The sequence below is a fragment of the Ovis canadensis genome, chromosome 1, assembly GCF_042477335.2.
Source record: "Ovis canadensis isolate MfBH-ARS-UI-01 breed Bighorn chromosome 1, ARS-UI_OviCan_v2, whole genome shotgun sequence".
NCBI lineage: Eukaryota > Metazoa > Chordata > Mammalia > Artiodactyla > Bovidae > Ovis > Ovis canadensis.
Window position 1 is genome coordinate 224635487 of NC_091245.1, and position 24503 is coordinate 224659989.

At 37.5% G+C, this 24503-nt stretch overlaps 1 protein-coding gene and 1 non-coding gene across 2 annotated transcripts in view; one reads left to right on the forward strand and one right to left on the reverse strand.

Moving 5' to 3' along the window:
- Positions 1-24503, forward strand: part of BCHE (butyrylcholinesterase) — a 75932-nt gene that overhangs the window by 21492 nt on the left and 29937 nt on the right. The window lies entirely within an intron of this gene.
- TRNAS-GGA (transfer RNA serine (anticodon GGA)) lies at positions 19353-19425 on the reverse strand. The gene has a single exon. It is a non-coding gene; the product is annotated as a tRNA-Ser (tRNA).

Consider the following 24503-nt stretch of genomic DNA (forward strand, 5'->3'; position numbering starts at 1 on the left):
GGATAGAAATCAGGCTGTCAGTAACTTGGATTTTGCAGAACACAAATTAAGGGACTCAAGAGATGGGAAGCAAAGTAAAAATAAAACCACAACCCAAATATTCTGAACATCCAGAAAAAAAGGCTGTCATTAAATACTTCTTTGATATTTATTCCACAGAAAAGATTGGATTTCATTCTTTAGAACCTATGGACTTATAATGTGCCCTAAATTCTGGAAGAATTATTTCTTCATCTTCTAAGATGAGAGACAAATCAAAAGCAGCAGATTTCTGAGAGCTAAGGCAGGAAGCAAGCAACTTTACAACAAAACTAAGAGGTCACAGACTAAGTCAGACCAACAGCTGTAAGGGTGGGGAGCCTATAACCTCTGGTATGTAAGTGCCTGTAACTAGTGACAAAATATTAGCCTTTAGACCAAAAAAAAAAAAAATGTGTAATGCTTTCATTAATGTGTCCTTTAACATTCAGGGAAGAATTATACAATATCTATTAGGAAAATTTTCTTTGTCAAAATTAATGTGGTTACAATAAAAGTAACTGAGCCCCTAAGGAATATGCCTCATATAGGACCTATACATAATAATAACTTAGCCTACTGTTATAGTCTGGATATTCTTAAGAAGGTACTGACCAAGTAGTTATTTGGATTAATAAATTTAAGTATATTGTAATATTCATGTTAATAACATTAGTTAATTTATTAACTGCTAATGATAAGGACAGAGACAAGGGATGAAGAAAGTTATTAAATAGTTAATATCACTAGGGTACTATAAATAGAAAATATATGAGACCCCTAAAATTTAATGATTACTCAAGAAAGTGCATTTGCTTAACCACAAAACCAAGCAAGCATGCTTAGCAAAAAAAGCCATTCAACAAAAGCATGAGACATGCCCCCAGACAATAAAACAAGGTGGCATGAGACCCACATTCTGCCCAGGGAGCTCAGTTCAGTTCAGTTTAGTCACTCAGTTGTGTCCGACGCTTTGAGACCCCATGGACTGCAGCACGCCAGGATTCCCTGTCCATCACCAACTCCCGGAGTTTACTTAAACTTATGTCCATTGAGTTGGTGATGCCATCCAACATCTCTGTCATGCCCTTCTCCTCCCACCTTCAATTTTTCCCAGCATCAGGGCCTTTTCAAATGAGTCAGTTCTTTGCATCAGGGCACCAAAGTATTAAGTTTCAGCTTCAGCATCAGTTCTTCCAATAAATATTCAGGATTAATTTTCTTTAGGATGGACTGGTTGGATCTCCTTGCAGTCCAAGGGACTCTCAAGAGTCTTCTCCAACACCACAGTTCAAAAGCATCAATTCTTCAGCACACAATTTTCTTTGAGTCCAACTCTCACATCCATACATGACCACTGGAAAAACCATAGCCTTGACTAGATGGACCTTTGTAGGCAAAGTAATGTTTCTGCTATTTAATATGCCATCTAGGTAGGTCATAACTTTTCTTCCAAGGAGCAAATGTCTTTTAATTTCATGGCTGCAGTCACTATCTGCAGTGATTTTGAAGACACCAAAAATAAAGTCTGTCACTGTTTCCATTGTTTCCCCATCTATTTGCCATGAACTGATGGGACCAGATGCCATGATCTTAGTTTTCTGAACATTGAGTTTTAAGCAAACTTTTTCACTCTCCTCTTTCACTTTCATCAAGAGGCTTTTTAGTTCTTCTTTGCTTTCTGCCATAAGGGTGGTGTCATCTGCATATCTGAGGTTATTGATATTTCTCCTGGCAATCTTGATTCCAGCTTGTGCTTCATCCAGTCTGGCATTTCTCATGATGTACTCTGCATATAAGTAAAATAAGCAGGGTGACAATATACAGCCTTGACATACTCCTTTCCCTATTTGGAACCAGTCTGTTGTTCTAACTCCAGTCTAAGTGTTGCTTCCTGAACTGCATACAGATTGCTCAAGAGGAAGGTCAGGTGGTCTGGTATTCTCATCTCTTGAAGAATTTTCCAGTTTGTTGTGATTCACACAGTCAAAGGCTTTGGCATAGTCATAAACCAGAAATAGACGTTTTTCTGGAATGCTCTTTTTTTGTTGTTGATCTGACAGATGTTGGCAGTTTGATCTCTGGTTCCTCTGCCTTTTCTAAATCCAGCTTGAACATCTGGAAATTTCTGTTTCATATATTGCTGAAGCCTGGCTTGGAGAATTTTGAGCATTACTTTACTAGCATGTGAGATGAATGCAATTATGCAGTAGGTTTAGCATTCTTTGGCATTACCTTTCTTTGGGATTGAAATGAAAACTGGCCTTTTCCAATCCTGTGGCCACTGCTGAGTTTTCCAGATTTGCTGACAAATTGAGTGCAGCACTTTCACAGCATGATCTTTTAGATATTGAAATAGTCCAACTGCAATTCCATCACCTCCTCTAGCTTTGTTCGTAGTGATGCTTCGTAAGGCCCACTCGCATTCACCTATGCTCTAGGTGAGTGATTATATCATCGTGGTTATCTAGGTCATGAAGATTTTTTGTGTACTTCTTCTGTGTTCTTGCCACCTCTTCTTGATATCTTCTTTCTGTTAGGTCCTACTGTTTCTGTCCTTTATTGTGCCTATCTTTGCATGAAATGTTCTCTTGGTATCTCTAATTTTCTTGAAGAGATCTCTAGTCCTTCCATTCTATTGTTTTCCACTATTTCTTTGCATTGATCACTGAGGAAGGCTTTCTTATCTTTCCTTGATATTCTTTGGAACTCTGCATTCAAATGGGTATATCTTTCCTTTTCTCCTTTGCCTTTTGCTTCTGTTCTTTTCTTAGCTATTTGTAAGGCCTTGTCAGGCAACCATTTTGCCTTTTTCCATTTCTCTTTCTTGGGAATGGTCTTGATCCCTCCCTCCTGTACAATGTCACGAACCTCTGTCCATAGTTCTTCAGGCGCTCTGTCTATCAGATATAATTCCTTGAATTTATTTCTCACTTCCACTGTATAATCATAAGGGATTTGATTTAGGTCATACCTGGATGGTCTAGTGGTTTTCCCTACTTTCTCAATTTAAGTCTGAATTTGGCAGTAAGGAGTTCATGATCTGAGCCATAGTCAGCTCACATCCTTGTTTTTGCTGACTGTGTAGTGTTTCTCCATCTTTGACTGCAATGAATATAATCAATCTGATTTCAGTGTTGAGCATCTGGTGATGTCCATGTGTAGCATCTTATAGTGTGTTGTTGGAAGAGGGTGTTGGCTATGACCAATGTATTCTCTTGGCAAATCTCTATTAGCTTTTGTCCTGCTTTTTGTTGTACTCCAAGGGCAAATTTGCCTGTTACTCCAGGTTTCTCTTGGCTTCCTACTTTTGCATTTCAGTCCCCTATAATGAAAAGGACATCTTCTTTGGGTGTTAGTTCTAGAAGGTCTTGTAGATCTTCATAGAACTATTAAACTTCCTCTTCTTCAGCATTACTTATCAGGGCATAGACTTGGATTACTGTGTTATTGAATGGTTTGCCTTGGAAATGAACAGAGACCATTCTGTTGTTTTTGAGATTGCATCCAAGTACTGCATTTTGGACTCTTTTATTTACTATGTTGGCTACTCCATTTCTTCTAAGGGATTCTTGCCCACAATAGCAGATATAACGGTTATCTGAGTTAAATTCACCCATTCCAGTCCATTTTAGTTTGCTGATTCCTAAAATTACCTCAGTGAACTCAGTAAGTTAATAATCCACAAAAAAAAAGCACAAGAAATCCATAATTTATAAACTTAGCTTGACCATGCAGAAACAGGAAAACTCTCCTGCTCATCCCGGAGAAGTAACTGATGATGGAAACATGACATCTACTTAAGAAAGACAAACAAGTTCTTCTCCCCCCACCTTTCTTTTCCTTTGATTTTTTAAAACTTTTGCCCTCTAATTTCCGTGATATGGCATTTCTTGTCCACTTACTTATAAGCTTCACAAACATCCTATTCTAATAAATCACTTCTTATCTATCACTAGGCTCTTACTGAATTCTTCTCTGCGTTGAGACCTAAAGGACTATGGTGCTGGAGCTCTTCAGAACCCCCGAAATGACAAACTGTTTCACTGATTCCTGTCTGTTCTCTGCATGGGACTTCACTTTCAGTGGGACAGACAGCTTCCTAAGAAAGTATGATCATCATCAACAGGTGGTGACAAGGATACTGAGAGTATTTAAAGAACTTAAGCTGCTCAAAATTCCACAGGTATTAGTTAAAACCAGAGCTCTAGTTTGAGCCCTGTGGTCTGATGGAAGAACCCAGGTCTATCTTTTCCACAGTTTGCTTCTTTTGTATTCGAATTTTTATGGATCAGTGGGAAAGGGAAAGAGCAAATAACTGAATCTTTTCTGCCCTTAGTTTCCTTATCTTTGATATGGGAGTGCTGATAACTATCTCCTAGTTGTCATGGAAATCTGAGACACTATACGTAAAAAGTCTAACATATTTCTAGATACACAGTGCAAGTAGGGAAATGGCAACCCACTCCAGTACTCTTGCCTGGAAAATCCCATGGACGGAGAAGCCTGATATGCTACAGTCCATGGGGTCGCAAAGAGTTGCACACAACTGAGTGACTTCACTTCACTTTAGTGCAAGTAGGATTAATGGATAAGAAACAGGATACTCAGTTAAGTTAGTACATATTGTTTAGGTCAGCTAAACAAGAAATTTTTTTTTTAATATAAGATTTCTCATAAATCCACATGGGGCATACTTATACTAAAATAAAGTGATTACTTGTTTAACTAAAATTCACAATTAATTTGGTGTTCTGTTTTGTTTAGTTTTGTTTGTGCTGAATCTGGTAATCCTAACAAGAAGTCAGATAGCTTACAAAGAATGTGAAGTAACCCTAAGGAGCAAAGTTTGGTAAAGCTAAGAAAGGTGTCAGAAATTCAGTGAAAGTTCTGAAGCCAAATCTAGCCTCTGTTTCCTGACACCAAATTGATTCTCAGAGACAGAGTTTTGGGTCAAGCAGAAAAGAATAGCTTTATTGCTTTGTCAGGCAAAGGGGGACACAGTAGGCTTTAGCCCTCAAAACTGTGTATTCTAACCTGGAGGGGTAGTGAGACGTTTTATAGTAATGGTTCAAAGAGGGTATTATCTGTTTGTGGACATTCTTCTAGTTGGTTGGTGGTGAGGCAAGTGGAGGTTAGCATCATCAACTTCCTGGTTCTGACAGGTCTGGGGACTACATCCTAGTGGGCAACATCCTTTAACTTCTCCCAGCTAGGGGGATTTCAGCATCTGCAAAACAACTCAAGGATATTACTATGTGTATCCCTTGTAGGGGAACCAGGACCCTGCCCCAAGACTGCTATATTGTTTCTTTGACTGTTCCTATTTTGTTTCCACATCCCCTCCCTTCAGTTCAGTTCAGTTCAGTCCCTCAGTCTGTCCAACTCTTTGCGACCCCATGAATGGCAGCATGCCAGGGCTCCCTGTCCATTACCAACTCCCGGAGTTCACTCAGACTCATGTCCATTGAGTCAGTGATGCCATCCAGCCATCTCATCCTCTGTCCCCTTCTCCTGCTGCCCCCAATCCCTCCCAGCATCAGAGTCTTTTCTAATGAGTCAACTCTTCACATGAGGTGGGCAAAGTACTGGAGCTTCAGCTTTAGCATCATTCCTTCCAAAGAAACCCCAGGGTTGATCTCCTTCAGAATGGACTGGTTGGATCTCCTTGCAGTCCAAGGGACTCTCAAGAGTCTTCTCCAACACCACAGTTCAAAAGTATCAATTCTTTGGCACTCAGCCTTCTTCACAGTGCAACTCTCACATCCATACATGACCACAGGAAAAACCATAGCCTTGACTAGACGGACCTTTGTTGGCAAAGTAATGTCTCTGCTTTTCAATATGCTATCTAGGTTAGTCAAAACTTTTCTTCCAAGGAGTAAGCATCTTTTAATTTCATGGCTGCAGTCACCATCTGCAGTGATTTTGGAGCCCCCCAAAATAAAGTCTGACACTGTTTCCACTGTTTCCCCATCTATTTCCCATGAAGTGATGGGACCAGATGCCATGATCTTCGTTTTCTGAATGTTGAGCTTTAAGCCAACTTTTTCACTCTCCACTTTCACTTTCATCAAGAGGCTTGTTAGTTCCTCTTCACTTTCTGCCATAAGGGTGGTGTCATCTGTATATCTGAGGTGATTGATATTTCTCCCGGCAGGCAATCTTGATTCCAGCTTGTGTTTCTTCCAGCCCAGTGTTTCTCCTTTCAATAGTTAGCAACTGTTTCAACCTGCTCATTGGAACTCAGGGAAGGCCATGGAGGAGGCTGAATGAAGTTTATTTCCTATAACCAAGAAATGGCAGGAAACAAAAAGGCTTTTGTGCCCAGCAGCCCCACAGGGCATTTTACTTGGTATCAGGGCCACAGGTTGGTAAAAAGATGAACAGAATAAAAAAACAGATACTGAATTCTGTTGTGAAAATTCATTCTCACAACTGGATCAGACCAGCAGGATTAGGGAATTTGGGCTCTGAAGCGACTCACTTTCTGTCCTGGTTGTATTTCTCAAGGTTGGCTCTGAGGTAAGAGAGGCCTCAGTCTGCATGTTTAGAGTTTACATTATAAGTGAGCTGAGGAAAGTAAAGATCAACATCAGAAAGGAAAAATTTGGTCTAAATATTAACTTTATAATAGAAGCAAGACTTTTTTTCCCCCCTTAACCTAAATCTCTAAAGCTCTGAATATGCATTTACTTGTGTTTATTTCATTGTTTATTTTTGGAGTTTTGTTTTGTTTTCTTTTCTACGTGAAGAAAAGATAAACTCTGGGAAATGAATGTTTTGTAAATATATTCATAAAGACTTTTGAATAGTATTGATGAACCCTGTAATATAGAATGAGGGGGAAATGGCATAAACTAGAAAATATGTTATCTGTAGGTTCTTCAAACTAATTCTATTTATAACACTAGATTGCAATCTCAAATTTCATTTTTATTACCTCCAGGAATTATTTACAGTGCTCTATATACTCATAAATTTGTGTTATCAGAAAATAAACTACTCAGACCTTGTAATATAAGAGTTTTTCTTACAAAGTAGTCATTGTGGAAGTTAAAGAAACCTAATAATTATAAAAAATAATTAAAATTCAAGGGTGTAGAAGTCCAAATCTTATTTCCTCCATCAAGTTGGGAGTAAAGATAGTCTACTAGTTATTCAGGCTTCTACTATGTATAATGTAAGTAGATTTTTTTGATCTCTACCTAAATTATAGAGCCATACTGGATGATTTATCCCTTTCCCTTATTACATTCTTTTTCTACCATTAGTACAATGGAGATGATTATTTATATGTGCCTGCATGCTCAGTAACTCAGTTGTGTCTGACTCTTTGTGACACCATAGACAGTAGCCCACCAGGTTACTTGGTCCATGGGATTTTTCTGGGCAGGAATACAGGAGTGGGTTGCCATTTCCTCCTCCAGGGGTTCCTCCAAACCCAGAAATTGAGCCTGTGTCTCCTGCATTGGTAGGCGGATTCTTTACCACTGAGCCAACTGGGAAGCCTTATTTATATGCAATGGCTAAGCAACTTTAAAATGAGAAAAGTTGACTTCTAAATATGAAGTTGAACCTCATCTTTGCAGTTGCCTTTTCTTATGTGGAAACTTTTACAGAAATTTTGCTTAAAAGATGTTTATATTCATTTTTTGTCAAATGACAAAAATAAAACAATTACTAATGAGTTTGGTGTTCAAGGGGAAATAATATATAGACTATATGTAGATTCAAGGGAAAATAATCTATAGACTGGGGGAGTACAGTGCCTTACAAGCAGTGAAGCCTTCTTTCCAAGGGATGTTTAGACAAGAGCAAGTTTTATAGACTCTAGAAGCGGTAAGGAGGGGACAGAACATGGCTGACTGAGGTTACATATGAACTTACTTAGAAAGATCAAGGATCAAGAAAATAAATATGGAGCCCAGAACTGACTTGATGTTTGGGGATTACCTAGCTGGATGTACAGTTGACACTTGAACAATGCTGGGCTTACTGGGATTCAACTTCCTGTGAAATTGAAAATCCAGTATAATTTATAGGTATCCTCTGTATACATGGTCTACAGCCTTGGGTTCAAATAATGGAGGATCTTATAGTATTATAGTATTCATCATTAGGAAAAATTATTCCTATAAGTGGAGCTGTGCATTTCAAACCCATGTTGTTTAAAGGTCTAAGAAATCTTTGAACAAGTATATTACAGTATATTTTTGTCTCTTCAAACAGATTATTGATGAAATTGTGTATTCCAGAGTTAGTACCAAAGTATTAAGAATGTATAAAGACTAAAAATATTTACTCATATATATTTGTTTGTTCCTGATAGAATGATGTGGTCCTTTATCTGTTCTTGAAAGTCTCTTTTCATAGAATCTTCAGGATCCACCTTGCAGATATTTTGATCTCTTGAACTGAGCTTCAATTAAAAAAAATCTCTAGAGGATAACAGTTGAGAATAAGGGAAAAGAAAGAAAGAAAGAAAAATAGGAAACTTAAATTTATCCAGTTTCTATCTTTGGACTAATGTGTTCACATATATTAACACATTTAATTTAATTCTCGTAACAAATTCATTTAGAAGGTATTATCTCGCTTAGTTAGATGAAGAGAGAGGGTGAATTAAAGTAGGCAAAATCAAATGCTAGATATGGTATGAAGTGGGCTTCTGACAAAAATTATTTCTGAAACCAAAGCCATTTTTTCCCACCTGGTCACATGGCCAACTTGCCACTCTATATTTTACTATGTTTACTATTATTTTTTAATCCCTACTGCCTATAGTGTCCAGTACTTATAGTTTTGTGTTTAAGCTGAAATTTCATGCACTAGGAAGATAACAATGGTTATTCATGTATCCTACTATATTGTTGAGGGAATAAGAAATCTAAGTTACCAGATTAAATTGTCTTTATTTCAAATTTAGAAATTAAATTTTTAATACTGAAAAGAGTAACAGAATTTTTGAAGAGCAAATCAAAATGATTTCTTTTGTGATTTGAGTTTTGTGTTTCTTGGCAGATGCAGATAATTTATTTAACCCCAGAAATTACCATTGGTTTTTCATTTTATTTTAAACCTCTCTTGTTTTTAAAATAATTTTATTACTTTTCAGTTTATCCTTTATTCATGAATTCCCTCTCCACATTTACACTCCTCTATTTACACACACATGGGGCATTTGTTCATGAATATATAGGTGTTGTTGCTGGCCAAAAACGTGGCTTTCTCTGCTCACTGAAATCGAATAAAAATTATGGAGACAGAGTATGGAGGAAATAGAAACGTGGCTTTAATTCTCAGTCTGCAGAGAGGGGAGTATAGTAGGCTCATGCCTCAATAACTGTGCCTGCCCTCAATCCCCCATGAGGAGTCTAGGGATTTATATAAGATAAGGGCTCACAGTCAGGAGTCTATGAGGAAAAAAGGTGTTAGGATCTTGATTTCTTCCTCCTGATTGTTTCAAAGACAGTTATAGGCTGGCATCAGTAACCCAGTAATTGAGTCTGGCAGTCCAATGGCTCTGAGGCCTTCTTTCTGATATGTAAAAAGAAGAACTATAAGGGGAAGAGTGTTGTAAGGATAAACACCAGGTAAAGGATATATTTTGCATAGAGTCAAAGGAAAATAGATGCAAAGTGTAGTTCCTATAGAGTTAGGGGGCAGAAAAAGCAAACTTAGTTACAGACCCTTTAAAAAAAAAAAGAAAGCTAGGAATGTTCAGGTCTGCTCACTCTTCTCGGGCGGGGGGAGGGGGGGAGGGGGGAAACAACTTTTTTTTCTCCCTATCAATGCAACAGTGTGTCTTCACTTTTCTCTCAGACTCATGTCCTTTGATATTAAAAAAGAAGAAGAATTAAACCTCCACTGGCATGAGCAGAATAATTTTTGATGTCAGTTCTTCTGTGAGGTTTGTAACTGCCTCTTAAATGGAGAGATCTAAATCCCTCCTCTTTAGATTCTTTAGAATTTGAGTCTTTGAGCCAGATTGTTTCATTTCTCAGTGGTTATATTATACTAGTTAAATTCAACATTGCTGCTGTTTTCATGTTTGTGCTAAGTTGCTTCAGTCCTGTCTGGCTCTTTGCAACCCCATGGATGGTAGCCCAACAGGCGCCTCTGTCTGTGGGATTCTCCAGGCATGAATACTGACGTGAGTTGCCATTTTCTTACTCCAGGGGATCTTCCCGACACAGGGATTGAACCTGTGTCTCTTATGTCTCCTGCACTGGGAGGCGAGTTCTTTACCACTATTGCCACTTTGGAAGCTTTATTGGCCCACACTGGGCTTAAATTCAAAGTGTTTTCAAGGCTGCATCCCTTCTGGAGGCCCCAAGGAAGAATCAGTTTCTTGCCTTTTCCAGATTCCAAAAGCCACACTCATTTCTTGGCCTGTGGGCCTCAGTCTATCTTCAAAGCCAGCAACATTGGGTTGAGTCTTTTTTAAAATGCCATCTCTGCAGTTCCCCACAGCCAGGATTTTGTTGTGGTTCAGTCACTAAGTCCCGCCTAACTCTTTGTGACCTCATGGACTGTACCCAGTTAGGTTCCTCTCTGTCCATGGAATTCTCTAGGAAACAATACTGGAGTGGGTTGCCATGCCCTCCTCCAGGGCATCTTCCCAACCCAGCGACTGAACCTGTTTCCTTCAATAGCAGGCAGGTTCTTTGCCACTAGTATCATTCATGGATGATATCAAAAATTAAACATTTATTGTAATTACTTTGGCTATCTATCAGTTGTGTTCAGTTCAGGTCACTCAGCTGTGTCCAACTCTTTGCTGCCCCCTGGACTGCAGCACACCAGGCCTCCCTGTCCATCACTAACTCCCTGAATTTTTTCAAACTCATGTGCATTGAGTCTGTGAAGCCACGCAACTATCTCATCCTCTGTCATCCCCTTCCCCTCCCGCCTTCAATCTTTCCCAGCATCAGGGTCTTTTCAAATTAGTCAGTTCTTTGCATCAGGGTGCCAAAGTATTAGAGTTTCAGCTTCAGCATCAGTCCTCCAAATGAATATTTAGAACTGATTTCCTTTAGAATGGACTGGTTGGATCTCCTTGCAGTCCAAGGGACTCTCAAGAGTTTTCTCCAACACCACAGTTCAAAAGTGTCAATTCGTCAGCACTCAGTTTTCTTTATAGTCCAACTCTCACATCCATACATGACATTGAAAATCCATAAATTTGATTAGAGGGCTTTTGTTGGCAAAGTAATGTCTCTGCTTTTTAATATGCTCTTTAGGTTGGTCATAAATTTTCTTCAAGGGGCAAATGTCTTTTAATTTCATGGCTGCAGTCACCATCTGCAGTGATTTTGGAGACACCAAAAATAAAGTCTGTCACAGTTTCCATTGTTTTCCCATCTATTTGCCATGAAGTGATGGGACCAGATGCCATGATCTTAGTTTTCTGAATGTTGAGCTTTAAGCCACTTTTTTCACTCTCTTCTTTCACTTTCATCAAGAGGCTCTTTAGTTCTTCTTTGCTTTCTGCCATAAGGGTGATGTCATCTGCATATCTGAGGTTATTGATATTTCTCCTGGCAGTCTTGATTCCAGCTTGTGCTTCTTCCAGTCCAGTGTTTCTCATGATGTACTCTGCCTATAAATTAAATAAGCAGGGTGACAATATACAGCCTTGACTTACTTCTTTCCCTATTTGGAACCAGTCAGTTGTTCCATGTCCAGTTCTTACTGTTGCTTCCTGACCTGCATTCAGATTTCTCAAGAGACAGGTGAGGTGGTCTGGTATTTCCATCTCTTAAAGAATTTTCCATGGTTTGTTGTGATTCACACAGTTAAAAGCTTTGGCGTACCCATAAAGCAGAAGTAGATATTTTTCTGGAGCTCTCTTGTTTTTTTTTGATGATCCAGCAGATGTTGGCAGGTTGAGCTTTGGTTCCTCGGCCTTTTCTAAATCCAGCTTGATCATCTGGAAATTCATGGTTCATGTACTCTTGAAGGCTGGCTTGGAGAATTTTGAGCATTACTTTATTAGCATGTGAGATGAGTACAATTATGCAGTAGTTTGAACATTGTTTGGCATTGCCTTTCTTAGGAATTGGAATGAAAAATGACCTTTTCCAGTACTACAGCTTATTTTTATCATTGCTTTGAAATAAATTTCAGTCAATTTATCTTATAATTCTTGAGTAAAATGTAAAACAAAAAATGCAGGTAATTCAACTGGTGTTTTAGTCAGAGGTTTAATATTAATCATGAATCAGTTGTCTGCTTGTCCAGAAGTTTCCCTCAGTCTTACGTTGATCTTGCCACAGGTTGCCCTTTGAGATGAAAGCACCACACAAGTTCTTCATTTAATGTTATACTGAAGAACAAAAAATTTGAAAGAGATAACAGCTTACATCAAAATCTGCTAAGAAAGCCAATGTCTAATAACTTGTTATTAATTTCAAGTGGAGAAACTTGATTCTCCTAATGGCCACCAAAACAGAGCTGATGAACATAATGCATTATTATTCCCAATGGCATTGTGACTAGTCCTGTTTGTCCTAGAATCACAGCCCAGCTTCTAAGCCATAAACTGGTAATAAAGTAATACCCCAAGGGCAAAATGGGAACAAATGTTATGAAGTGATAAAGCTATGCAAATATTCAGTGAATCCCTTAAAATACAACATTAGCCCACAAACGAAGAAGTATATATCCTGGAAAACCCACACTCTTCCACGAAAAACTATAGTGTATATCAAGATATTTTGATATGATTTTTCCAGTAATCAAGTACAGATATGAGAACTGGACCATAATGAAGGCTGAGCACTGAAGAATTGATGCTTTTGAATTGTGGGGCTGGAGAAGGCTCTTGAGAATCTCTTGGACTTCAAGGAGATCAAATCAGTCAATCCTAAAGAAAATTAACCCTGAATATTCATTGAAAGGACTGATTCCGAAGCTGAATCTTCAGTACTCTGGCCACCTGATGCAAACAATTGACTCATTTGAAAAGACCCTGATGCTGGGAAAGATTGAGGGCAGGATTAGAAGCTAGTGATAGAGGATAAGATGGTTTGAGGCATCACCAACTCAATAGGCATGAGTTTGCACAAACTCTGGGAGATAGTGAAGGACAGGGAAGCCTGGCATACTGAAGTCTATGGGGTTGCAAAGAGTTGGATATGAGTGACTGAACAAACAACAGCAAAGATATCTGGCATGGGCATAATCTTCCTAGTAGAGACAATATGGAAAAATTTCATAAACATTTTGCCTATGAATTTGAACTTGCTGCTAGAAAATCACAAATTGAACATAAAAAAATTATCTATAGCTCATATTGATTATAAGAATAAATAAAAAACCTAATTCTTTCCTCTGAGTTTTATTGAGGAAAAATTGACATATATCACTATATAAATTTAAGATGTACAGATTGATGGTTTTATTTATATATTTTGTGAAATTTTTACCACAATAGATTTAGTCAACTTCCATCATCTCACATAGATGCAATAAAAAGAAAAGAAAATATCTCCTTGTAATGAGAAATCTTGGGATCTATTCCCTTAACTTTCCTATGTATAATATCATACAGCAGTTGTAATGTTTTACTAATATATCTTATAACTAGAAATTTGTTCCTTTTAACCACTTTGCTCCAATTCTCCCTCCCCATTCTTTGCCTCTGATAACCACAAATCTGATCTCTTTTTATCTGAGTTCGGTATGTTTTTGTTTTTGGATTCCAAGTATAAGTGACCTCATACAGCATTTTTCTTTCTCTAACTTATTTTGCATAATGCCTTCAAGGTCCATCCATATCATTGCGTATAGTAAGATTTTCTCTTATTTTATGACTGACTGATATCTTATTGTGTATATATATATATATGTGTGTGTGTGTGTGTGTATGTGTGTGTGTGTGTGTGTCTGTATATACATATACATATACATATACATATACATATACATATATGTGATGGTGGTGGTTTAGTTGCTAAACCATGTTTGACTCATAACCCCATGGCAAAGTAGCCCACAGGCTCCTCTGTCAGTGAGATTTCCCAGGCAAGAATACTGGAGTGGGTTGCCATTTCCTTCTCCAGGGGATCTTCCTGACCCAGGGATCTAACCTGTGTCTCCTGCATTGCAGGCAGATTCTTCTACCTACTGAGTTGCCAGTGAAGCCCGTGTGTGTGTGTGTGTGTGTGTGTGTGTGTGTATGTGTGTATATATGCATACACACATATGTATATATACTTCTTTATCCATATATCCATTAATGGATATATGTTTTTAAAAATTTAGTTAGCAAGAATACAGCCTACCTAAAACTCATTATTGTTGTATCCAAAATAAATCTCAATTTCTACAGTTAGTGTGAAAGTACAGAATGAATTTAAATCACCTAATACAATGTCTATCATAGAGTAAGCATGACTAATAATGGACGTTTATAATATTACTAATAATCATAAACATTAAAAATCGTCTTAAGAATGTCCAGTACTATTGACCATTATAAAATGCTAAACAAATGGGAGTATTTCCAATAAATGATGTTAACACAATTCTTATCTAGACAACACCTTTTTTTTTTTTAAAGTTTGACAGTGAAGAAATTTAATTAAGGTCCATGCTCTACTAAACATGCTAAAGTCAGATTTTCCTGTAATAAGTTTAATCATAAAAGCCATACCAGTTCTCTCAGGTAATTTATGTATATTTTTAATTATGTGCTTTACATTGGCAGATACTGCAAATATGAAAATATGTTACTCTTAGATTATAAAAATGCAGTTATATACATGAAATTAGTTAGAGGGTAATTTATTTAACACATAATTGTCTTAAGGTATCACTGATAAACTTATGCTAAATGTGAGCAATGGATTTAAACAGTTATGCATTTGCAATTGTATAGATATATACAAAATGACAAGTGACATATTTTAATATACCTTGAATGTCAAAAAAAAGTTTAAAATCTATTCATTCATCCTCATTTCTTATTGAAGAAGTGAAAGTTTAATCACTCAGTCATGTCCAACTCTTTTCAACTCCGTGAACTGTAGCCCACCAGGCTCCTCTTGTCCATGGAATTCTCCAGGCAAGAATACTGGAGCAGGTTACCATTCCCTTCTCCAAGGTATCTTCCCAACCCAGAGGTCAAAACCAGGCCTTCTGAATTGCAGATAGACTTTTTACTGCCTGAGCCACCAGGGAAGCCCAAATTCTTATTATATAACAATAAACTAAAAGTACCATGTATCTAAGTTGTTATGTCATGCAAGAGTCCTACAAACCTTCAAATTTGATGATAGTTTGATATCTTGACATAAAAGTTGAAAAATTCTCATGAAAATTTTAAATTGAAACCACATGGTAATTGGTTAAGGAATTTTTAACCTGGGCTTCAATACTTTAATTGATTGACAATTTTATCCATCCAACCTCCAGAATAGTCCACAGAAAAATAAAGGATAAACATTTTTATAATACAGAAAAATGAAAGTTCTTAACAGATTTGTCTTCTAAAAGCTAAATACTAAATAATATTATGGACACCCATGTATCATAATAACAAATGATTTCATATCAACTTGAGAAAACTTGTAAATTATCTATTATTTAATATTAAAGGTAAAAATAGTCTTTAACTTTCTTGGTGATGAAATAATAAATAATACATGTAAAGTCAAGAGGAATAAATAACTTTAATTCACCTCTCCATAATTGATGATAATTTTCTTTTTTTCCTACATTTTACTTTCTTAAGCACAGATAAGTTTACAGTCAAGATTTTTCTGTAGTATACATGTCTGTTTTGTAGATATAAATGGTATTTTGGAAGAATATTCATAGCAGTCTAAGTGCTTTCAAAATGGCCTTCTTGAGTTGTAGCAGAAATAAACTACAATATTGTCATAGTCTTTGAAATTAATTATTATGTTTATAAAATAAGAAAAAAGGATATTTGTTTAAAATAGAATATATTTCCTAATGACAATCTTGTCATAATGGATTGATTACATAGCATTTGTTCACCAAATATCACTGGTCTATTAGAAATTCAACATACCAAAAATTACTTTAAAAATTACAAATATCTTTCATTGTTTCCTTATACTGTGTGTGACTAGAATAGAGAGATTAGGTATATATTTGATAGTCTAAAATTTTTCTTGAAATCGATTTTTTGTCAGCGTTTATGACTTCTTAAAGGACACCTGACATATCTATCATTCCTTTTCCAATAGTTGGTGTCAGAATACTTAATGTTGTTTAAAATAAGCGGACTATACTACTCGGTAGTCAGTTTTTCTTAATGAAATACAACTCAAAAAAAAAACCCTTAAATCATAAAAATTTTTCTGTGAGTAACATACTTTTAAAAATCTAATCAAATTTCATTTTGATAGAAGTCATTTTTAAAATGAATATCTCAGTGTCTTCTGCAGTGATAACTGATTATTGAAAACAATTTTAGCTATTTTATGAAAATATTATAATGTTTCAGTCAGGGAGAATTTCAACTCTATTTCCTAAGGAAACTTATTGGGCAAATAAGCTTCTAAAAAATATTACTTTGCTTTAAAGGTGGCCTTTATCATGAGAAATTAGAGCAAAAAAATTTTTAAAGGTCTTATATGATGTCAGAAAAGTAGACAAACACTGTAATGCAACTATAATTTACCTTAATCCATAGTATTTTAATTCTGAATTTATTGTTAAAAATTGCTGGAAATTTTTAATAAATTAATGTGAGGAACCTAAAGAAACATTTTAGTTTTACTGTAGTATGTACCTCAAAAAATAAGTAGAAATGAAATTTATATGCTATTTGAGTTTCTGTATCCATTCCACCAACCAAAAATATAGTAATACTTTCTTCAGGAAAATATGATAGATCATAGTTGCTTAAATTTCTGATAATATCTATTCAGAGACATAGGATCATTCTTTATTTATAGTTGTTTCCCAAAGATTATAGTATTCTATCAAGCTATTTTTTCCAACATCTGAATTTTTCAGAATCAACCAACACAACCATGGAAAGCACCCAGTTTGGTCATTAAAATAATCAGTACAATATTTCATGCACTTTGACTACTATTTAGGCAGATTAAAATAAATTACATAAGCATTATGCTAAAGATATGATTATAGCATTATTTCAGCATCTGGTTCTGGTCCCTTTTTGTTGTATCCAATGTTATGAACGTAAGTGATGATTATAAAAAAATCAAATGCTTTATGTTAAATTTTATCTCTTTTCTCTTTTAATATTTTATACTCTCATTCATTGAACAAATATTTATTGAGCAACAGTTACAAACCAGGCAATATGCTAAATACTGTGGAGTCAGTAGGAATATAGTGTAAAAGAAATTGCAGACCTACTAGCAGGAGGTTACCACCTTCTGCTGGAAGACAGCAGCAAATAAGTAATGTACCATAAGGACTATACCATGCTTAACTACAGACTTCTCAGACCAATCCTAGAAACCTTCCTGAAGGAGACAAACAAGCCTTTGGGACAGATAGTGGGTTTTGTTTGTTTGTTTTCCCTTTAAGGCCGTGCTGTATATGATATGTGGACTATCACCAACCAGGGATTGAACTTGTGCCCCTTGCATTGGGAGCACAGAGCCTTAACCACTGGGCTTCCAGGGAAGTCCCTGGGAATGTTAGTTTGTATTTGCAAAGACCCAGAGGTGATAGGGGGCTTCCTTAGTGGCTCAGTGGTAAAGGATCACCTTCAATGCAGGAGACACAGGTTTGATCCTGGGTGAAGAAGATACCCTGGAGAAGGAATGGCAGCCCACTCCAGTATTCTTGTCTGGGAAATCACATAGACAGAGGAGTCTAGCAGGCTACAGAGTCCATGGGCTCGCAAACTGTCAGACGCGACTGAGCGACTAAACAAGTGACAGAGTGAGAGAAAATAAGAAAGTGAGAGGGTAACAGGCAGGAAGGCCAGGCGTCTCCAAGTGGAGGAAATAGGCTGCAAGTGTCAGGCGTTGTTTTGTCTCTCCCTTAAGGGGCAGGAGGAAACAAACTCTCTATGGAAATGTTTTTTTCTGAAGCTATGTTCATGAAACTATATATTTGCTTTGGAATTGGCCTTTCTTTGAAATGGTTCCACTTAACTTTTTTTTTTTTTTTTCTTTTTCTCAAACCTTGGGCTGATAATAACTCAACAAACCCGTATTCATATCAATTGTTTCATGGGTGGGGGATGACACACCTCATGCCATCCTATCTCAAAAATGCTTATTGTGGGAGAAGGGCCTGGTGAAATGCCTTCAGCCTTGAGGTGTCTCTCTTATCTGATTAATAGCTTTCTAACAGACATAAAACAGCTTGCTATAACTAGGAAAACCAGGGAGCACTCTCTGTCCCCCTTCTGATGTCTCTGTCAGAAGCATCTCTGTCACTGTTCTTACTTAAATAAGACTGCTACACAAAAGCTCTTCAGTGATCAAGCCTGGTCCCTGATTCTGAAGCTAAATCTTCTTTGGAGATCATGAATTCAACATCATTCACAGTAAGCTATCAAAAGGAGGTACAGAAAGATATGACTTTAGAGAGGTATGGAGGAACCAGGTTATACTTTTGCAAATTCCACCAGTTATGGATTATATTCTAAAATTACCATGTAGAAATATTTTGTTTGTTTAAATCAGGAAATAATGCTTATCGACTTTGAATTTTAGTAAGATCATTTTGTCTGCAGAGGAGAGAATGACCTAATAAGCCAGAAAGGTGAAAGGGAGAATAATTTGGAAACATGTCACAATCACTTGGAGCAGAGGCAGCATAATAATGGTCTCAATTACCAGGGTTTCATTGGAAATGAAAGACTAGGTAGAAGATGTCTTTGAGGGCTTCAGTGGACATCAGTCAAATTGTCTGGTGATTACTTAGGTATGGAGAGAGAAGTAAAGTAAATCAAGGAATGTTACCTGGTTTTCTGACTTGACTAACCAGGGTCTTTTACTGAATTTGATGCATGTGGAGGACAGGGTTAGATTGATAAGTTCAGTCATTTGTATGCTGAATTAGTGCTCAGGACACATCTATGGGGATATGTTGAGCAGGTACTTGGATATAAACGATAATTTAATTAATCAAACTGGATGTGATCACTAAGATATTTTATGTAGGATGAGAAGCCTATTAGGTGTAGGACCTGACAATCTCCAATGTTAGGAAGAAAAGGTAAAGTGAAGTGAAGTGAAGTGAAGTCGCTCAGTCGTGTCCAACTCTTTGCGACCCCAGGGACTGTAGCCTACTAGGCTCCTCCATCCATGGGATTCTCCAGGCAAGAGTACTGGAGTGGGTTGCCATTTCCTTCTCCAGGGGATCTTCCTGACCCAGGGATTGAACCTGGGTCTCCAGCATTCCAGGCAGATGCTTTAACCTCTGAGCCACCAGGGAAGCCCAAAAAGGTAAAGATGCCTACAATTCAGAGTAAGAAGGAATGACTAGAAAATTAGAAGGAAAAAATAAGAAATTTGTGATGTTTATAAAGGCAATGAAAATTAGTTTTCTAAGAGAAATGTGAACAATTGTTAAGCAGGGGCTAAAAATATGATCTTTATAGTTAATAATTTAGGTCATTGAGGTCATCTGTGCTGTATCTTAGATCTTCCAGAATCATATGAAGATAGAATATCTCCCATCTGCCTATATACATATGACTGTGCAAGCATTGAGTTAAATATTCAAAACACATGACAAGCCATATTATGTCACTAAGAAATGTAACCCTGTGTTTAATAATCTCTTTGAAAATATATTTTTGTTCCTTTAGTAATCTATACTGACAAATATACTATTCATATTACTGTTTTACCCAAACCTTCAAACCCCATCAACTGTTCTTTTTGGGATTCCAAAAGTCACTACCGTTTCAACTTCTTGAATGAATATTTCCTTAACTCTGGCTTTGAATGATGTCTGGCTGATTCTAAAGATTCTATTTCACATTCAGTCTGTTCAACCGATGTCAGTTTTTATTTCACTGTTCTTGTACCAAAGTTGTATTTATATCCACCTGACTAGAGGTTACCATTTTTAAAACTTTACTTCTCCCTCCTCTCTCACAATATTTCAATTTACTTGAAGCAGATTCTGTCAGACTATATTGCACTATGCTCTTCACTCCCCGTTTTTGCTTTCTCATCCTGTTAAATTCTGGTGAATTCTATTCATTCACTGGAGATTTTTAGCATCTAGCTTAATTTCCTTCTGTCCACCGTAAATCATACAGGCATATTTAATCATTTTAGTGTTCATATTAATAACCTATCTGACATTTTGACTCCTTTATCTCAATGTTTCTCATTATCAAGAATTAAAACTTTATGTCTAAATCTATAATTGTGGGCTTCTCTGGTGGCTCAGTGGTAAAGAATCTGCCTGCAATGCAGGAGACATGGGTTTGATCCCTTGGTCAGGAAGATCCCCTGGAGAAGGGAATGACAACTCACTCCGATATTCTTGACTGGGAAATATCATGTACAGAGGAGTCTTGTGGGCTACAGTTCATGGGGTCTCAAAGAGTAGAACACGACCAAGCAACTAACACTTTCACTTTCATCTCATCTCTAAACGTTAATGTTTCAAAACTCAGCTCTTGGACATGTCTTTTCTCTACATATTCATTCCATAGATGATACCACCCAGTTTCGTACCCCCCATCTACATGTGGATGGCTTTAAAAGTTATATCTGCAGCCCAGGTCTTTGCCTGAACCCCTGGACATAATGTACCTATCCACTTAAATATATAGTATCACAAAATTTTTATAGCCATAGTTTTCTTTTAATATTTCCTTCCAAGGTTTTCCCATTTCAGCTAAAAAGCACAGCAATGGGAAAACCTTGCGCCTCAAGGAAAAGTAGCCCTCACTCACTCCAACTAGAGAAAGCCTATATATAGCAACAAGGACCCACCACAGTCAAAAAATAAAAATAAAGAAAGAAATCTTTTTTTAAAAAGTGTAGCCAATCAGAATTCTCATCAAGAGTACACACTGCTTACAATTGCTAATGTCCATTACATATCTTTTAATCTAATATAGTCTTAAATAGAGTCTGGCCAGTGTCTGTTGATCACTCCTCATGTCCAATTCTTTGTTACCACCTGGACTGTGGCCCACCAATCTATTCTGTCTATGGGATTTCCCAGGCAAGAATACTGGAGTGGGTTACCATTCCCTTATCCTGGAGATCTTCCCAACCCAGGGATTGAACCCAGGTCTACTTCTTTGCAGGCCGATACTCTAATGTCTGAGCTATGAGGAATAGCAGTCTGGCCATTAGGTGATTTAAAAATCATTATTAAATTTATTAGGTATGACATTGTTTTGGATAAATAGAAACAATGTCTTTCTTGAGAAGAGGAGGTGCATCTTGAATTGATTAGGTAAAGAATGTGATGCCTCTACTATAGCATAAAACAAACAAATAAATAGAAAGAGTTAGAAAATACTCATAAATTAACCAGTCTTGGCTACTTGTTCAAACCAACATCATCCCATAGCTGTGAAAAGAAGGGAAGCGAAAAGCAAAGGAGAAAAGGAAAGATATACCCATTTGAATGCAGAGTTCCAAAGAATAGCAAGGAGACATAAGAAAGACTTCCTCAGCGATCAATGCAAAGAAATAGAGGAAAACAATAGAATGGGAAAGACTAGAGATCTCTTCAAGAAAATTAGAGATACCAAGGGAACATTTTCATGCAAATATGGGCTCAATAAAGGACAGAAATTGTAGAGACCTAACAGAAGCAGAAGATATTAAGAAGAGGTGGCAAGATTACACGAAGAACTGTACAAAAAAAGAGCTTCATGATCCAGATAATCACGATGGAGTGATCACTCACCTAGAGCAAGACATCCTGGAATGTGAAGTCAAGTGGGTCTTAAAAAGCATCACTACGAACAAAGCTAGTGGAGGTGACGGAATTCCAGTTGAGCTATTTCAAATCCTGAAAGATGACACTGTGAAAGTGCTGCACTCAATATGCTAGCAAATTTGGGAAACTCAGCAGTGGCCACAGGACTGGAAAAAGCCAGTTTTCATTACAATTCCAAAGAAAGGCAATGCCAAAGAACGCTCAAAGTACCGCACAATTGCACTCATTTCACATGCTAGTAAAGTAATGCTTAAAATTCTCCAAGCCAGGCTTCAGCAATATGTGAACTGTGCACTTCCAGATGTTCAAGCTGGTTTTAGAGAAGGCAGAGGAACCAGAGATCAAATTGCCAACATCCGCTGGATCATGGAAAAAGCAAGAGGTCCAGAAAAATATTTCTGCTTTATTGACCATGCCAAAGCCTTTGACTCTGTGGATCACAATAAACTGTGGAAAATTCTGAAAGAGATGGGAATACCAGACCACCTGATCTGCCTCTTGAAAAACCCATATGCAGGTCAGGAAGCAACATTTAGAACTGGACATGGAACAACAGACTGATTCCAAATAGGAAAAGGAGTATGTCAAGGCTGTATATTGTCACCCTGCTTATTTAACTTCTATGCAGAGTACATCATGAAAAATGCTGGGCTGGAAGAAGCACAAGCTGGAATCAAGATTGCCGGGAGAAATATCAATAACCTCAGATATGCAGATGACCACCCTTATGGAAGAAAGTGAAGAAGAACTAATGAGCCTGTTAATGAAAGTGAAAGAAGAGAGTGAAAAAGTTGGCTTAAAGCTGAGCATTCAGAAAACTAAGATCATGGCATACGGTCCCATCACTTCATAGGAAATAGATGGGGAAACAGTGGACACAGTGGCTGACTTTATTTTTCTGGGCTCCAAAATCACTGCAGATGGTGACTGAAGACATGAAATTAAAAGATGCTTGCTCCTTGGAAGAAAAGTTATGACCAACCTAGCTGCTGCTGCTGCTGCCTAGTCGAGTCAGTTGTGTCCGACTCTGTGCGATCCCATAGACTGTGGCCCACCAGGCTCCCCTGTCCCTGGGATTATCCGAGACAAGAACACTGGAGTGGGTTGCCATTTCCTTTTGAATGCATGAAAGTGAAAGTGAAGTCATTCATCCGCGTCCGACCCTTCGCAACCCCATGAACTGCAGCCTACCAAGCTCCTCCGTCCTTGGGATTTTCCAGGCAAGAGTACTGGAGTGCGGTGCCATTGCCTTCTCCATGACCAACCTAGACAGCATATTAAAAAGCAGAGACATTACTTTGCCAACAATGGTCCGTCTAGTCAAGGCTATGGTTACCAGTGGTCATGTATGGATGTGAGAGTTGGACTATAAAGAAGACTGAGCGCCAAATAATTGATGCTATTGAACTGTGGTGTTGGAGAAGACTCTTGAGAGTCCCTTGGACTGCAAGAAGATCCAACCAGTCCATCCTAAAGGAGATCAGTCCTGGGTGTTCATTTGTAGGTCTGATATTGAAGCTGAAACCCCAGTCCTTTGGCCACCTGATGTGAAGAGCTGACTCATTTGAAAAGACCCTGATGCTGGGAAAGATTGAGAGCAGGAGGAGAAGGGGACAACAGAGGATGAGATGGTTGGATGGCATCACCAACTCGATGGACGTGGATTTTGGTGGACTCTGGGAGTTGGTGATGGACAGGGAGGCCTGGAGTGCTGCAGTTCATGGGGTTGCAAAGAGTCAGACATGACTGAGCGACTGAAATGAACTGAACTGAACATGTATTTTTGCACTAGTCTCCTGTCTGGTATCTATTTTCTGTGTTTGTTCAACTCCTATCTGTTCTCAATGTAGCAGCCAAAAGAAGCTGTTAAGTTTGTTAGGACATGTTAAGTCTTTTGACCAAAGTCCTTCATTTATTTTCATCTTACTCAGAGTAAAATGAAGTATTTTACAATGGTTTATAGGCCCCTTGATAATCTCTTCTCCGACTTCTTCTCCCCTGCCTTTACCACCTCCATTCCACATCAGCCACACTGGTTTCCCTTCTGTTTTGAACTTCCTGGGCGAACTCCCATGCTAGCTATAGTCAGAACATTTGCATGGAGTTTCCTTTAGTGGTCTATTTGTCTCCTTCTCTAGACAAGCATGTGAATATAGCTTTCATTTTCTTCAGTTCAATCCAAAATCACCTTCTCAATAGAGACTTTGCTGGTCACCTTACCACATTTTCAGCTTTCTGCATACTAAATATCTCCTTCTTGATTTCTTTTGTCCCCCTAGTTTGTCCTATTTAACTGGTTGATCTTATATACCCTTTCTTTCTTTCTCTCACCAAAATACTAGCTCCAGAAGAAAAAGGCGTTTTATTTATTTTGTTCAGAACCATATAATCCAGTACCCAGAACATAACTTACACACATAATAAGCAATAAATAATTGCTCAATAAGTGAATAATTGAGTAATTAAGTGGATTCTTTTTATCTTCCCTATATTTACAGCTTTCCAGAGCTTTAACTCTCTTCCCTCCTCTTTTCCTATGTGCTTCCCTAAGTAAGATTATCTTATTTCTATGATGTTAAACATCATATATACAC